Here is an 18,923-nt window from a genome sequence, read left to right as displayed (position 1 = left end):
CATCACTAGTGATGTCAGTGGGGCCGGCTTCAGACGGTAGGCGTTCCCATGGGAACGCCTCCGTCTGGCCGCCACGCCCCCGGCACGCCCACCAAAGGGGGTGTGCTGTCAATCAACATCGACAGCACGCCCCCTTTGGTGCGAGACCCGGAGCGATGGAAAGTCCTTCGCTCGCCGGGTCTCGCGCATGCGCACGACGGAGCTCCCTCCGTCGTGCGCATGCGCAGTGGGGAACATCGACCCACTTGCGAGCGTACTGCCGCTCGCGAGTGGGTCTGAATGACCCCCATAATTATTATTATTATTAGAGAAATGTTAAGAGCAAGGAGCCCATTTATAAAGCCCTTTTTGTGGACACTCCTCCTACAATTGCATATATTAATCTTCTCCCTGAAGTAATAGTAAGGTACCGCAGCAGATATAACTGATATCTGCTGTGGTGCCTGTATACTGTATTTGGTCTTTGGATTAGTCCCCATAGAAGTCTATGGGAACTACGATATTGCCAAATTCATCTTTTGATAGTTAGCTATTATAACCTATAACCTACAACTTTGCAAGTATTGGCAATGAGGAGGAGACCAGATCAGGTTTAAATTGGAGGGGTAGCACCAACATGTAATGGATGGGGAGTCCAACATACTGAATATTACCTGACTAGGAAGTTGTAGCTCTCAGGTTGCCATTAGAGGGATTGAATCTACCCATCAGAGCTTGGAAACAGCAACCCCATGTGAGGATGCCCTAGGAATAGCTATCGATAGTTAAGAACCACCTACCTCTCTGAATGATCTTTCTCAGTTTCCTCTCATGGGTCCTCTCTCCCCCCCCCACAGCCTCTTACAGTAGGTGTTCCACAAGGTTCTGTTCTTGGACCTCTCCTATTCTCCCTCTATACTTCCTCTCTAGGTGAACTCATCAGCTCTTTTGACCTCCATTGTCATCTCTATGCTGCTGATACTCAAATCTACCTTTCCTCCCCTGATCACTCCCCCTCTTTTCTGACTCGTATTTCCAACTGTCTCTCTGCTATCTCTTCCTGGATGTCCCAGCGATTTCTTAAACTTAATATGTGTAAGACAGAGCTGTTCGTCTTCCCACCCTCCCACATAACCTCACTTCCCACTATTTCTTTATCAATTGATGGAATAACTATCTTATCTAGTCCCAAGGTGCGCTGTCTTGGAGTTAACCTGGACTCATCCCTCTCCTTCAAACCACATATCCAGCACCTTTTACAGTCCTGTCATTTCCATCTCAAAATTATTTCTAAGATCAGACCCTATCTCACCCAGGATGCTACTAAAACCCTCATACACTCAATGGTCATCTCCAGATTGGACTACTGTAACCTCCTCCTATCTGGTCTCCCCAAATCCCATCTCTCTCCTCTCCAGTCAATCCTTAATGCTGCTGCATGGCTTATCTTCCTCTCCAAACACTCTACATCTGCCTCCTCTCTCCTACAAGCCCTCCACTGGCTCCCCTTCCCTTTTAGAACCCAATTTAAGGTTCTGACGCTCGCTTACAAAGCCCTCACCCAATCTTCTCCCATATACATCTCTGATCTCATCTCCCTTCACTCTCCTCTCCGCTCTCTTCGTTCAACTAATGCACGTCGCCTTTCATGCCAGCTGATTACTTCCTCCCACTCCTGCCGCCAAGATTTTGCCTGCACTGCTCCCCACCTCTGGAACTCTCTCCCACTCCCCATCAGACTCTCCACCTCTTTGCAATACTTCAAACGGGCTCTGAATATCCACTACTTCATCAAAGCCTTCCAGCTATCATTCTAACTCCCTGCTACATGCTCCTTCCCCCCATCTACCCCATCTGTGTCAAACCTGTTTGTCTTCCCCTCCCTTTTAGAATGTAAGCTCTTACGAGCAGGGCCCTCTACCCTATTGTGCTCCTCCCTACTTTAGTTTCATCTACTTTTTACTCACCACTAGGTCACCTAACACTTGGTTGCTTATGCTCTGTTGCTTATCTGGGTGTTATGGTCGCTAATGTAGCAATATATATTATCCATGCCCTAGTCCTGTATTGTATTGTTCTGTAAGTCGCTTGTCTACAATTTGTTTATGTACTTTGTAAGGCACTGCGGAACACTTGTGGTGCCATATAAATAAATGATAATAATAACTAACTACCGATGGTCAATGTTTTTGCCATCAATGGCAGAAATCCAAAGGATTTCTGTCATCGATGGCAGACCGGGACCCAATGTTTTTTTAACTTTTCCGACATCACGGCCCCCGATGTTGATTGGCCCACCGTTTTGCAATCAATGGTGACCATCGATGGGCAGCCCACCGATGGCTATCCCTAGGATGCTCTGGCTGAAGACCATGGACTCTGCGATTTCCAGGAACAGAAAAGTATACCAGATGTTGGTTGTGGTAACTGATACTGTTTCTAGGGGTCTGAGCAATGCACTGCTACATCCAAAAGCTTTTGCTTGGTACTGTGAAAAAATCTCCCTTCAACCAATACAGAAGCCATAGCTCTAGACCAGCGGTGGCCAATCTGCAGCTCTCGAGCCGCATGAGGCTCTTTTGAGCTTCTAATGCGGCTCGCGGCTTGGCGGACCCCCCATTGTTACTGGGAACGCTGGTCTCTAAAGCCACCAGAGGCTAAAGAAGCCTCTGATCGCTTTAGAGGCCAGCGTTCCCAGTAGTGCAATGCGCGAGTGACATCATGACGTCACCCGTGATGTGAGGAGCCCGCGCGTCTGATGGATCCAGTTAGATCCAGCAGGCGGCAGAAGATGAAGCAGCAGCAGCGACGGCACGGCGGGAATCGGGAGCCCTGACGTCATGGAGCGGTGCCAGCACAAAGGTAAGTTTCTTCATAGGGGGGTGAGCTAGTGCTGGGGGCATGATTACAGAGCATTGCAGGAGGGGAGCTGCTACAGGGGGCATTGCTTAATTGGGCACAGCTACAGGGGGCATTGCATAATGGGCACAGTACACGGGGCATTGCATAAGGGCCACAACTACTGGGGGCATTGATTAATGGGCACAACTACAGGGGGCATTGCAGAAGGGGCACAACTACAGAGTGCATTGCATAATGGGCACAGCTACAGGGGTCATTGCATAAGGGCCACAACTACTGGGGGCATTGCATATGGGGCACAACTACAGGGGGCACAGCATAATGGGCACTAGCATTCTCAATGTATTTTATGTGGTTCTGGATTTCAATAGGTATTTTATGTGAGCGTGGCTATTTCAATGTTTTCTATGTTGCTTTGGATTTTTCATTCACTTCAACAGTGAAAAATGTATATTGGGAAGATTATGTAAAATGTTTATTTTTAATTTCCTGGGCTCACCACCAGCGTGACTAAAAACGGGGGTGTGACACAAGGTCATGCTCCTGCAAATGTCATACCAAAGGCGTGTGCACAAAAATAGGGTGTGACCTTGTGACAGGCCACGCCCCTCTTTTGCCCACGCGCCGTAGGCTCTTTTGATTGACTGAATTATGTGTCTAAAGGTAGGTATTACCATGTATTTAGGCGCTCCTCAACATAAATGCTGTGACGGAGTCGACCGTATAGATGACATAGATCAGTGTAGACATAAAATAAAATTTATTCATGAATACAAGGTGATGCATGGAATATAAATGCATACAGTCAAGACGTGCTGTAGATTCAAAAGGGATGAGAATTCACAGAATCAGTTGATAAATACTGGGTGAGGCAGAAAAATGGTATCTGCCATGGACATTAGACATATGCAATAGGTGAATTATATATATTGTGGATGAATCAAGGCATAAAACATAAGACAAATGACAGGTCTGGTGAGTTCTGATTGCAGCAGGAAATGTGACTCCTGTTTTTAAAATAAGCACTATCGTGCAATGTACAAATAAATGGTAATAATTGTACACTTGGTAGTAGGCAAAAAAGTACAGGATATCATACCCGGTGGGTGATGGGGAGCCAGCGGGTGTTGAATTGCAGGGTGCCCGGGTTGCCCTGCAAGGCTCCTTACGCTTTACCCAAACGGAAATCAGATCCTGTGGAAAAAAGTCCAGAGTCCTTGGAAGTGATTACAGGTGTAGCTTGCCGACGCGTTCCGAGATACTGGGTCTCTTCTTCAAGGCTGTAGCATACCTGTATTGCGGGGGGTCTTTTATAGCAGTCTCTGGGTATGAGGTGCACTTGCTAAAGCTTCCTCCTTGCCCCACTTCCGGTTTGGGGCGGAAGTGATGTCATCAGTACTTTAGATCTTCTTTTTAAGGAATCCTGGCATCTTTCTGTGCGGCCCAGGATAGCAATGTGTTGATTACCAGAGTAGGTGTCTTTATTGAAGGCTGTTGATGATGGTTATCATATCAATGTGTGGTTATGTTCGCCAAACCGGAAGTGCTCCAGCGGCCATCTTGGTAGTGCACAAAAAAAAGATTTTTTTTTTTTTTTTTTTTTCTTTTTCTCTTCCCTTCCCTTTTTTCCCCCGTTCTCTTCCTCTCTTTCTTCCTATGTCTCCTTTTTGAAAGCTGACATTTTGTAGGAATAGAAGAATGTGTCCATATATGTTATTGTTAGCTTGATTGGTGTTCTGTATTCCACTTGTGGGTTTTATCTGTTTGAGACCTGTGAAATATTTTATGTGATTGGCTGAACATTGATGGTGTGTACGAAAGTGATCAGACAGATTATGAGTCATGACCCCTTTCTTGATATTTCGGAGATGTTCTCCTAACCGAGTTTTGAGAGGTCTTGATGTTCTTCCAACATATCCTTTTTCGCAAGAACAGACAATCAGGTACACTACGTTGATGGAGTTACAGGTAATAAAACCCACCTGGCGAGATAGAAATGTTGAGAGAAACCTGGCACGTACAGAGATGAAAAGTATATTCAATTTACAAACCCTTGTACCAAAAGGCTTAAATGCAGATTTCGAAATAAAATGGTTTCTGTGATCATCCTGTATACCCCTATATCCCATCCCCACTTCATGTCACCTGATACATCCTCTAACTAATCTCACCTTCTTTCCTTTCACGAGGCATCACATACCAAGAAAAGTCATCTACAAGTGGAATACAGAACACCAATCAAGCTAACAATAACATATATGGACACATTCTTCTATTCCTACAAAATGTCAGCTTTCAAAAAGGAGACATAGGAAGAAAGAGAGGAAGAGAACGGGGGAAAAAAGAGAAGGGAAGAGAAAAAAAAAAAAAAAAAAAATCTTTTTTTTGTGCACTACCAAGATGGCCGCTGGAGCACTTCCGGTTTGGCGAACATAACCACACATTGATATGATAACCATCATCAACAGCCTTCAATAAAGACACCTACTCTGGTAATCAACACATTGCTATCCTGGGCCGCACAGAAAGATGCCAGGATTCCTTAAAAAGAAGATCTAAAGTACTGATGACATCACTTCCGCCCAAAACCGGAAGTGGGGCAAGGAGGAAGCTTTAGCAAGTGCACCTCATACCCAGAGACTGCTATAAAAGACCCCCAGCAATACAGGTATGCTACAGCCTTGAAGAAGAGACCCAGTATCTCGAAACACGTCGGCAAGCTACACCTGTAATCACTTCCAAGGACTCTAGACTTTTTTCCACAGGATCTGATTTCCGTTTGGGTAAAGCATAAGGAGCCTTGCAGGGCAACCCGGGCACCCTGCAATTCAACACCCGCTGGCTCCCCATCACCCACCGGGTATGATATCCTGTACTTTTTTGCCTACTACCAAGTGTACAATTATTACCATTTATTTGTACATTGCACGATAGTGCTTATTTTAAAAACAGGAGTCACATTTCCTGCTGCAATCAGAACTCACCAGACCTGTCATTTGTCTTATGTTTCATGCCTTGATTCATCCACAATATATATAATTCACCTATTGCATATGTCTAATGTCCATGGCAGATACCATTTTTCTGCCTCACCCAGTATTTATCAACTGATTCTGTGAATTCTCATCCCTTTTGAATCTACAGCACGTCTTGACTGTATGCATTTATATTCCATGCATCACCTTGTATTCATGAATAAATTTTATTTTATGTCTACACTGACCTATGTCATCTATATGGTCGACTCCGTCACAGCATTTATGTTGAGGAGCGCCTAAATACATGGTAATACCTACCTTTAGACACATAATTCAGACTTTGGTTTTCACTAGGGAAAACCCAATACCATTCACGGCCCGCTTACCCTCAACAGGAGCGCCCGGTTTCACCAATACACCACAAAATCTTTTGATTGACTACATATATTTTTTGGCTCTTTGCCTCCAACTGGTTGGCCACCCTGCTCTAGACAGTGGTGTAAAGCTAAACCACAATCTCCAGAACATCAAAGCTCCCAAAATGTGTTAGATAGCAGACAGAGGCCCTCATTCAGAGCCACTCGCTAGCGGCAGTACGCTCGTTCCGAGCGATGTTCGCACATCTGCGCATGCGTATGGTTTTTAGTACGCATGCGCGAACCAGTCAGTGCGGCCGAAAATCATTTGTACGCAATATAGCGAGTGCCTGCTATTTTGAGTGACAGAATGAGGCATATGTGGGTGGTAACAGGGGAAGGTGCTTGAAAACGGGGAGTGGAGATCCGATCGCAGGCGTGCTTAAAGGTCAAAACGGGCGTTTTATGGGTGTGCATAATTAATACAGCAGCGTCAATGACCACGTCACTTGTTTTTTTTTAACTCTGAACTGCTCGCAAAATAGCGGTTGAAAAAACCAACCACAAGAATAGCGAGCAGTTCATATCCTGTTCGATGTACTCGATTAATCTAATAAATAGCGGACATGACGTATGGTGCGAGCGGCCAGGGGGCGTTTTTATCAAATAAACGAGCGTATGTTTCGCTCGCTCGTTCAGACTTAGAGGTGTGAACAGACTGCAATGTGCGAACGGATCATTTGCATAGCCACCCCTTGTTTTTGAACGAACGAACGCAAATAGCGAACGGCTCTGAATGAGGGCCAGAAGTAGCTATCAAACATGTGAGAGAACCTAAACAAAGGACAAATAAACAATAGGGGTATAATAAATCATATAGCATTGTAATTATATAGACAGTTCAAATAAATATATATATACTGTGTGTGTGTGTGTGTGTATATATATATATATATATATATATATATATATTGTATATATTCATTAATTTAATCCTTTAATGTTAGCTAAGCAAATAGTGCACACATTGCTTCATTTACAAACATAAAGTTTAGCAGCTACATAATGGGTAGATACACCCCTTTATACACACATCCACGCCCTGTGCGTGTCATCGAGGACATGTTTGAAGTAGGGGTGAGCGGGTTCGGATTTCTGAAATCCGAACCCCCCCGAGCCCCCCCGATCCGAGGCAGATCCGAGTCAGGCTCGACTTTTCCCGCCTGACTCGGATCTGAAATCGAGGCAAAACGTCATCATCCCGCCTTCCGAGTCTCGCGGGTTTTGGATCCTATATAAGGTACCCACGTCGGCGCCATTTTCTCACTCGGCTGTGGACAGTGAAGAGGGAGGGTGGGAGTTAGGGCTGGCTGGGCTGTGTAGTGTAGTGTAGTGCAGAGTAGTGTTGTGCTGTGCTGCGCTGTGCTGCTGTTGTCCACTACTTCAAAGTCCATAGGGGCTGGCTGTGTTGTGCTGTGCTGCTGTTGTTAATAGGGGCTGTGTCCACTACTTCAAAGGCCATAGGGGCTGGCTGGACTGTGTTGTGCAGTCAGTTCTCCATAGGGGCTGAGTCCACTCCAAAGTCCTGTGCAGTGTCCCAGTCCTAAAGGGGTGCTGTAGTGTTGTCCAGGGGGTGCTCTGTCCATCAGGGGTGCTCCCCCAAGTGCTAAAAAAATAATATTTTTTGTGTGTTTGTGAATTGTGTGCGCAGTAGCCGCACGTGTATCAACAAAGTAGTGCCAAGCGTGCGCCTGTGTCATAAGTAAAGGGCCGGCTGGCTTGACCGTTAAAGGGTGCTGTAACCCCCAAAGTACACTCCAGTCCAAACCAAAAAAAAAAATATTTTCTGTGTTTGTGAATTGTGTGCGCAGTAGCCGCACGTGCATCAACAAAGTAGTGCCAAGCGTGCGCCTGTGTCATAAGTAAAGGGCCGGCTGGCTTGACCGTTAAAGGGTGCTGTAACCCCCAAAGTACACTCCAAACCAAATAACAAAATATTTTTTCTGTGTTTGTGAATTGTGTACGCAGTAGCCGCACGTGCATCAACAAAGTAGTGCCAAGCGTGCGCCTGTGTCATAAGTAAAGGGCCGGCTGGCTTGACCGTTAAAGGGTGCTGTAACCCCCAAAGTACACTCCAGTCCAAACCAAAAAAAAAAATATTTTCTGTGTTTGTGAATTGTGTGCGCAGTAGCAGCACGTGCATCAACAAAGTAGTGCCAAGCGTGCACCTGTGTCATAAGTAAAGGGCCGGCTGGCTTGACCGTTAAAGGGTGCTGTAACCCCCAAAGTACACTCCAGTCCAAACCAAAAAAAAAAATATTTTCTGTGTTTGTGAATTGTGTGCGCAGTAGCCGCACGTGCATCAACAAAGTAGTGCCAAGCGTGCGCCTGTGTCATAAGTAAAGGGCTGGCTGGCTTGACCGTTAAAGGGTGCTCTAACCCCCAAAGTACACTCCAGTCCAAACCAAAAAAAAAATTATTTTCTGTGTTTGTGAATTGTGTGCGTATTAGCCGCACGTGCATCAACAAAGTAGTGCCAAGCGTGCGCCTGTGTCATAAGTAAAGGGCCGGCTGGCTTGACCGTTAAAGGGTGCTGTAACCCCCAAAGTACACTCCAGTCCAAACCAAAAAAAAAATTATTTTCTGTGTTTGTGAATTGTGTGCGTATTAGCCGCACGTGCATCAACAAAGTAGTGCCAAGCGTGCGCCTGTGTCATAAGTAAAGGGCCGGCTGGCTTGACCGTTAAAGGGTGCTGTAACCCCCAAAGTACACTCCAAACCAAAAAAATATATATTTTCTGTGTTTGTGAATTGCGTGCGCAGTAGCCGCACGTGCATCAACAAAGTAGTGCCAAGCGTGCGCCTGTGTCATAAGTAAAGGGCCGGCTGGCTTGACCGTTAAAGGGTGCTGTAACCCCCAAAGTACACTCCAGTCCAAACCAAAAAAAAAATTATTTTCTGTGTTTGTGAATTGTGTGCGCAGTAGCCGCACGTGCATCAACAAAGTAGTGCCAAGCGTGCGCCTGTGTCATAAGTAAAGGGCCGGCTGGCTTGACCGTTAAAGGGTGCTGTAACCCCCAAAGTACACTCCAGTCCAAACAAAAAAAAAAATTATTTTCTGTGTTTGCGAATTGTGTGCGCAGTAGCCGCACGTGCATCAACAAAGTAGTGCCAAGCGTGCGCCTGTGTCATAAGTAAAGGGCTGGCTGGCTTGACCGTTAAAGGGTGCTGTAACCCCCAAAGTACACTCCAGTCCAAACCACAAAAAAAAATATTTTCTGTGTTTGTGAATTGTGTGCGCAGTAGCCGCACGTGCATCAACAAAGTAGTGCCAAGCGTGCGCCTGAGTCATAAGTAAAGGGCCGGCTGGCTTGACCGTTAAAGGGTGCTGTAACCCCCAAAGTACACTCCAGTCCAAACCAAAAAAAAAATTATTTGCTGTGTTTGTGAATTGTGTGCGCAGTAGCCACACGTGCATCAACAAAGGAGCAGCGCCAAGCGTGCGCCTGTGTCCCATAAGTAAAGAGCCGGCTGGCTCATTTCTTAAAGGCTGGTGTAACCCACAAAGTGCACTACTCTCCAGCAAAAATAAAAAAATATTTTCTGTGTTTAGCCGCACGTATATATCAAATTGATATAACATAAATGGAGGACCAAACTTTCTCCGATAAAAATAAAATAGAGAAAGATCAAGAACCACTTCCTCCTAGTGCTGAAGCTGCTGCCACTAGTCATGACATAGATGATAACATGCCATCAACGTCGTCTGCCAAGGCCGATGCCCAATGTCATAATAGAGGGCACATACAATCCCAAATGACAAAGTTCAGGAAAATGACCTTGAAAAAAACATTTAAATCAGCTGAAGAGAAACGTAAACTTGCCAATATGCCATTTACGACACGGAGTGGCAAGGAACGGCTAAGGTCGATCCCTAGTATGTTCATGACTAGTGGTTCAGCTTCACATGACGATGGAAGCCCTCCTCCCACTAAAAAAATCAAAAGAGTTAAGCTGGCAAAAGCACAGCGAAGAACTGTGCTTTCTAAGAAGATATCACAAATCCCCAAGGAGAGTCCAAGTGTGGTGGTGGTTGCGATGCCTGACCTTCCCAGCACTGGACGGGAAGAGGTGGCTCTTTCCACCATTTGCACGCCCCCTGCAAGTGCTGAAATGAGCACCCACAGTCCACTTGCTGATATGCAAATTGAAGATGTCACTGTTGAAGTACAACAGGATGAGGATACTGGTGTAGCTGGCGCTGAGGAGGAAGTTGGCGAGGAGGATTCTGATGGTGATGTGGTTTGTTTAAATCAGGCTCCAGGGGACACAGTTGTTGTCCGTGGGATGAAAAAGCCCATCACGGTCATGCCTGGGCAGAAGACCAAACATTCCACCTCTTTGGTCTGGCAATATTTCTATCCAAATCCGGACAACAACTGTCTTGCCATATGTACCTTATGTAAAGGTGGAATAAGTAGGGGTAGGGACGTTAACCACCTAGGAACATCCTCCCTTATACGGCACCTGCAGCGCGTTCATAATAAGTTACTGTCAAGTTCAGAAACTTTGGCTAAGACTGTAAGCAGTCCAGGGACACCTAAATCCCGCTGTCCTGTTGTATCCAAGCGCCTGCAAACCACACCGTCAACTCCCTCCTCGTCAATTTCCTCCTTAGTCAGGATCGGAAGTAGTCCTGCAGGCCATGTCACTGGCATGACTGACTCTCCTATCGGGGATTCCTCTGGAGGATCCTGCATTGCTACGCCTCCTGCTGCCGCTGCTGCTGTTGCTGCTGCTGGGAGTCGTTCATCATCCCAGAGAGGAAGTAGGAACACCACTACTTTTACTAAACAATTGACCCTCCAACAGTCCTTAGCGAGGAGGATGAAGTACGACAGCAGTCATCCTGAAGCAAAACGTATAACTGAGGCCTTGACTGCTATGTTGGTGTTAGACGTGCGTCCGGTATCCACCATTAGGGCAGTGGGATTTAGACAATTGATGGAGGTAGTGTGTCCCCGGTTCCAAATCCCGTCTAGATTCCACTTCACTAGGCAGGCGATACCGAGACTGTACAGAAACGTCAGAAAAAGTGTCCTCAGTGTCCTGAAAAATGCCGTTGTACCCAATGTCCACTTAACCACGGACATGTGGACAAGTGGAACAGGGCAGACTAAGGACTATATGACTGTGACAGCCCACTGGGTAGATGTATCACCTTACGCAGCAACAGCAGCAGCGTCACCAGTCGCAGCATCTCAGAAACGCCAGCTCGTTCCAAGGCAGGCTACGCTGTGTATCACCGGTTTCAGTAAGAGGCACACCGCCGACAACCTCTTAGAGAAACTGAGGGAAATCATCGCCCAGTGGCTTACCCCACTTAGACTCTCCTGGGGATTTGTGATATCTGACAACGCCACCAATATTGTGCGGGCATTACATCTGGGCAAATTCCAGCACGTCCCATGTTCTGCTCACACAATAAACTTGGTGTTGCAGAATTTTCTGAAAAGCGACAGGGGCGTGCAGGAGACGCTTTGGGTGGCCCGAAAAATTTCTGGCCACTTTCGCCATTCAGTGACTGCGTGCCGAAGACTGGAGCGCCAGCAAACACTCTTGAACCTGCCCCGCCATCACCTGAAGGAAGAGGTTGTGACGCGGTGGAACTCAACCCTCTATATGCTTCAGAGGATGGAGGAGCAGCAAAAGGCCATTCAAGCCTATACATCCACCTATGACATAGGCAAAGGAGGGGGTATGCACCTGACTCAAGCGCAGTGGAGAATGATTTCCGTGTTGTGCAAGGTTCTCCAGCCCTTCGAACTTGCCACACGTGAAGTCAGTTCAGACACTGCCAGCTTGAGTCAGGTCATTCCCCTCATCAGGCTTTTGCAGAAGCAGCTGGAGAAAGTGAAGGAGGAGCTAAGATGGAGCGATTCCGCTCGGCATGTGGGACTTGTGGATGAAGCCCTTCATTCGCTTTGCCAGGATTCCAGGGTGGTCAATCTGTTGAAATCAGACCACTACATTTTGGCCACCGTGCTCGATCCTAGGTTTAAAGCCTATGTGGTGTCTCTCTTTCCGGCCGACACAAGCCTGCAGAGGTGCAAAGACCTGCTGGTGAACACACTGTCAGCTGAAGCGGAACGTGACACGTCAACAGCTCCTTCTTCATTTTCTCCCGCAACTGGGGCTGCCAGGAAAAAACTTAGGTATCCTAAGCAACCCGCTGGCGGTGATGCCTGGCAGGCAGGACCAAGTTTGGACATCTGGTCCGGACTGAAGGACCTGGCAACAATTTCTGACATGTCTACTGTCACTGCATATGATACTGTCACCATTGACAGAATGGTGGAGGATTACATCGGTGACAGCATCCAAGTAGGCATGTCAGACAGTCCATACCTGTACTGGCAGGAAAAAGAGGCAATTTGGAGGCCCCTGTACAAACTGGCTCTATTTTACCTGAGTTGCCCCCCCCCTCCAGTGTGTACTCCGAAAGAGTGTTTAGTGCAGCCGGGAACCTTGTCAGCGAAAGGCGTAGGAGGTTGCTTCCACAGAATGTGGAGAAGATGATGTTCATCAAAATGAATTATCAGCTCTTCCAGGGAGACCAGCCTCCAGAACGTACAGAGGGACCTGTGGTGGTGAATTCAAGTGGGGACGAGTTAATACTTTGTGAGGATGAGGATGTACACACTGAAGAGGGTGAGGAATCGGTGGATGAGGAGGATGAGGATGACATCTTGCCTCCGTAGAGCCAGTTTGTGCAGGGACAGATTAATTGCCAGCTTGTTTTGTGGGGGCCCAAACGAACCAATCATTTCAGCCACAGTTGTGTGGCAGACCCTGGCGCTGAAATGATTGGTTTGTTAAAGTGTGCATGTCCTGTTTATACAACATAAGGGTGGGTGAGAGGGCCCAAGGACAATTCCATCTTGCACCTCTTTTTTTTCTTTGCATTATGTACAGTTTGGGGCCTAGTTTTTCAAACTGCCATCCTGTCTGCCACTGCAGTATCACGCCTAGATGGGTCACGTGTTTGTGCCGCCCACTCGTGTCGCTTAGCATAGTCATCCAGCTACCTTGGTGCAACCTTTTGGACATAAAAACACTATTGTGAGGTGTGAGGTGTTCAGAATAGACTGGAAATGAGTGGAAATTAAGGTTATTGAGGTTAATAATAGCATAGGAGCAGAAAAACCTACAAATTCTGTGATTTTAGCTGTTTTTATGCTTTTTTTCAAAAAAATACAGATCCAAAACACAAAACCCAGAACCCAAAACACGGAAGGGTGGTTTTGGCAAAACCAATCCAGATCCAAAACATGAAGAAAGATCCAGATCCAAAACCAAAACACGAAAAGTGGCCGTGCACACCCCTAGTTTGAAGGATACACTGGTCTATATATTTTGCTATTTATCATTAAATATTTGTGGCATATACCCTGAAAACACATGTTTTCGGAGGATACTGCACCTGTAAACATTTATTATCACCCCAATGTATGAAAGAGGTGCCTCCATTTCCAACAGCAGCCGCAGCCCCCATAGGTTTATTTGGAGGGTGCGATGCTGTTGGATTTACCAAGAACTTTCCAGAGTTTGGTCCCTGTAGCTAACGCCATTTGAATACGGCGTTATGCTGCTGTAACCTATGGGCTACACTTAGTAAAATTTACCGGGGGAACCCCCACAGCAATGGCCACGTATGTGCAGGAGTACTGGCACAGGAGTGAAGAGACTCTGAGCTTATTGCAGGGACAGGCTTTTTCCGGAACCCCTGTCCTTGCGTGTGCTATTTAATACATCTTTAATATCGGGTCGGATTGCAAATGCGATTATTGATAAATGGGCCCCTAAGCATCATTGTTGGTAAGCGTTCCACCTGGTTCATTTAGTTTGTTTATTTTGAAATACCATATTCAGGAATACTGACTGCCTCCAGTGCCATGTCAGTAGGTTTATGTATCTGGACCTCCATTGCTTACAGTGTTCACTTTCCATATTTAAATGTTTTTAACCAGTGACTTTGTGAAGTGTGCAAGTGGCTGAGAGTTGCTGTAGCTGGTGTATAGCCTCCTGGTACTCAGAATCACAGGTCACTTTATGAGAGGATGTGCATGGCCAACCTCTAATCGCTGCATATTGTGGCTATTCAAAATTTACTTTTGGAGCTACTATATTTATCAATGCTGACAGTCCTGGACATAGGCTCTGAAATGTCCCCATCCCGTTGAAGGCTAAGAAGTAAAGTGATCGCTTACATGATCACTTTACTTCCAGGTTCAGACCTGGCTCAGCAAGCTGCGATTACCAGAGAAGGACCCCTTTCTGAAATATATTGCAATGGTGTGATCCATAGGCTACAATGGTTAACATCATTTACAGCTTGGAAAAGCTCATTCTTTTTAGCAATAGTAACTGTCATATTATATTACTACTGTTGGCCATGTTATTTATTGGTATTGTTGCTGGTAAAATTACCAGATATATATTACTATCTTGATTGGATGTTTACATTTTATAATGAGTTATTGATTGGGATTTGCCTTGATGATAATTCTCTTATTGCTCAATAGAAAACAGACCTGACTATTGATTTCTCTGTATCAATGATATAATGATATTTCTAAGATTTTAATGTAGAAGGACAGACCTGCTACTACTATAGGTGTGGGGAGTTGCCATTGTACCACGGGCTACTTTCTCCTACCATGTAGGCAAAGCATTACCAGCCTTCCCCTGTATGTTCTAACTGTGAGTGTGGATGTGGCATCTAAACATCATCAGGATCTATCTCTCCTGGGTGGAATCTCCCATAGTTGTTCCCCTTTAGATTCAAAACCCCTCAGGAAGCTGGAGATATCACAATGTCTGTACGTTTGGTTATTCTTTTACCTTCCACTTCCACCACATTTAGTTTAAATAGTTCAACAAAAGTCCTATACTAGTCCTCTCATGTGAATCAGCTTTGAAGTTGTCCACACAATTTGTAACTTTTACTTCCTCTAACTCAAAACATTTTAAAAAATGCTCAGGATCATATGACTAATGCAATGTAGCATATTAGTGTTATGTAATATTCTAGTTAGACAGAGAGGATGGTGCTCAATTCTTAGGTCTTCATATCAATTTTATTATTATATAGGTATTATCATTAATACTTCAGAAATTGACTATACATATGACAGATCACCTCGCATAACTATAAAACACAATCAAAATATACAAATAGTTTTACTAACAGCATAAATTCTGTATTTAAATCCAAAGGACAACAATAGCACAATCATAAAATGTCCAAAGTATTAATGGTGTACAGCAGGGGTCTTCAACCCGTGGAGCTGTTCCCAATGGCCCACTGGTGGTGTGCACAGGCACGCCCTAATGTCTCCCCCTCACCAGTAGTGCGTACTGCAGTGAGTGTGGTCCGCACTACACAGTAACAAACACATCACCGTCTGCACCAGGTAGTACACTCGTACTACCCAGCAGCGGTGTGTTTGTTTTAGCAGCCGATGAAAGTCAGACAGACTCTCATAGGCTGCTACACCCATGGCCGGAGCCGGGCTGGAGCTCACTCATGAGCTCCGCCTTTCGGCTCCCGCAGTGGGTGAAGGGAGAGACGTCATTACGTCTCTCCTATAGTGCTGAGCGGGCCAGGAGGATGTTGGAGTGGGCGCAGGATCAGGATTCAGATAAGTTTTGTTTTTTTGTTGTCTGTGTATATGTAAGGGGCACTACATAATGGGGACCACTACTGGGGGCACTACATAATGGAGACCACTACTGGGGGCACTGCATAATAGGGACAACTACTGGTGCCACTGCATAGGGGGGGAGGGCAATGCTAGGGACACTGTATAAGGGGTTCTACTGGAGGCAGTTATGGGGCACAATTATAAGTGTGGGAGGAGGGGGGCCATTCTGGGACCTAATTAAAATTGTAGGAGGGGGAAGTTATGGGACATAATTGTGTGAGGAGGGGGTAGAGTCTAAATACCACAGCATAGCTTAGTGGCCCTCGAGCTTCGTTGAATTTTTTAATGTGGCCCACATGGTCTTGAAGGTTGAAGACCCCTGGTGTACAGCATAAATATGTATGTATTTGTCTGCTACATACAATTTAATCATAATAATGATTCCTATTTGTCTAGAAAATCGTGCAGTGTGTATGCTCTATCAAACAACCAGGCGATATGTTAACATTATACAGTTAACAATGAAACGACCGAACGACTCACAATATATTGTTTAGTCATTTGGAAGATTGCACAGTATGTATGAACTATGGGATTGATTCAGAGTTGGGAATAGAGTAAGATAGAGCAAGTAACTGTGCATCTTGGTATAACCATGCTATACTGTAGGTGGGGCAGATTTAAAATGTGCAAAGATACTAATTTGGGAGGGGCATTCATTTGTGGGCTACATCCAAAAGCAGCAAGTTTTTACCCCACATGCCAATTTTTTTTTTTTAATGGATTTGCACCCCTTGCATTGCAAATTTTTTTGTCCAGGTACAAAGTTACTTGCTATATCTTAAGGTACCCATACACTGTGTGATTTGCATAAGATGCGATCTCATATACGATTTCCCTGGAAAATTCTTCCCTTGAAATTCTTTACGATTTGTGCCAACAAATGGTGCGATTGCAAGCATACGATTAGATGTGTCGTAAAGCGATTGCAAATCGTTTAAGATCTATCATATGTAGCAAACAGCCTCATGCATCTGCTAGAATCTCAACAGGGGAGAGCTTATCTAGGGGCTATAAAAGGGAGCATCCATTTTAGATCTGGGCACACTCTGCTCTGTGACTAGTGAGGCTTGGTTTTATACCCTGCTGAACGCTGTACATTGCTATTGTGCTTTGCTTTGTTTTGGGCTTGCCTTTAACAAAGTGTGTACCATACTAAATAAATTGTGTGGTGGTGGATTCCTATCGCTATAAGCTTCTGCTAGCCTATGGCATTCTGAAGCTGAAAGGTGATGGAGCTGAGGAGAGGTGGTGGATGAGGTCTAGCTGGACCAAGGAATAGCTGATGAGGAGGGAGACTCTCTCCCATATGCCCCTGTTGATGGAGATCAGGGAGAACAATCCGGACGATTCCCGCAACTATCCATGTATGGATGATGCCACCTTCCACAAGTTGCTGCGTCTGGTGACCCCCTTTATCCAGAGGCAGGACACCAGCATGAGAAGGGCCATCACGACTGAGGAGAGGCTCATTGCTACCCTGAGGTACATGGCTACAGGAAGGTCCTTTGAAGACCTGAATTTTTGGACCCTCATTTCCCCCCAGGCTTTGGGGCACATCATCCCAGACACCTGTGATGCCATTGTCAATGTCCTGAAGTTCCACTACTTTAAGGTGAGTAAACACACTACACTTTATTTTTTTGTGGTGAAAGAAAATCATTTTATTTTTGATTTTGATTTTTTCACACTGAGGCATAAAACTCAACCAACATGGCTGTAAATATCAATAAACATATTTTTACTTAAATGCAAAACCAAAATGGATGCTTTTTAATGTTTACCAAAACCAACATGGTTTTAAATGTAAAATAAATGGTATATCAACAAATTTTATCTCTTCCAATAGTTAGGCAGTTGCATGGTATACGGTGTGTCAAACGACGGATTCAGTAGGCCAAGAAGCACAAGGTGCAAGTCCAGATTGAGGCCCCGGCATTCCCCAATCTGTCCTTGCGCCATGCGTTTAGTGACCCTGTCCAATCTGCATAATCCGCACCGTATACCATGCAGTAGCTATTGGGAGAGATAAAACTTGTTGATATTTTAAATTGACTTGTGGTACCCCCAAGTTTGTTCCCAAATAGGGGTCCCCCAATATTTTTTTTTTATGTATGTACACATAGATATACTGCAGTCTTATTCCACATAATAGGCAGGTATAGTGAACTTTGACTGACCTTGCTCTCCCTGAACCCCACTGAGCATGTGCAGACAGGGAGGTAGAAAGTGCCCCTTGGTCAGCGACCCATTTTAGGAGGGAAAATCCTGCCCCATTGATTGGTAGCCTAGGTGTCCAGGCAGAGATCCCTGTAGGCGGCCTGTTGCTGGGTCCCCTATGTCCACTCATAGATGCCGGAACGACAGGGAGGAGAGTGAGGGAAAGCTTATATAATACCTTTCTCAAGGCTGTCAGTGCTGAGTCTGGGGAGAATTTCTGAAGAATGATTGTCTGTGAGGAGTCTGGGAGGAATTTCTGGAAAAGGAGTCAGGGAGGATTTGTCTGTGGAGTGCCCCTGGATTTATAAAATAGGGGTACAGAAACCCCTCTCATTTACCCTGGATTACAAATACTGCACCTGGTATGCTGTCTGTAAGCAATCAGTGGACTGCCCTTGGAGCTGTAAACATAAGGATGCTATAACTTTAATGTTGCCCTGGATTACAATTACCAGACTTCATATTAGCCTGGAAGGCTACCTATCCAATCTGCCAGGGGAGGTGCTCTGATGCTGGATGTGAGTCCCTGGAGGAAGCTTGCCTGGGGATTTGCATGGAGCATCCTGCTTTGGAAGAAGCCCCCTCTGAATAAAGGACTGCCTCCCTAAGTGCCTGTTATCAGGAGTCACTGCATATGGTAGTCTGCGCATGCTGGGAGAGAAGAAGAGCTGCCTGGGAAGGAGGTCTCATCGCTCCATCGTCGCAGATGAAGCCCCAGCTGAGGAAAAGGTCCTGCCAGTGACGAAAACCCTGCTGGCACC

The sequence above is a fragment of the Taudactylus pleione genome, unplaced genomic scaffold (assembly GCF_031769625.1).
Source record: "Taudactylus pleione unplaced genomic scaffold, aTauple2 ptg000351l, whole genome shotgun sequence".
NCBI lineage: Eukaryota > Metazoa > Chordata > Amphibia > Anura > Myobatrachidae > Taudactylus > Taudactylus pleione.
This window is presented reverse-complemented; position numbering follows the sequence as displayed.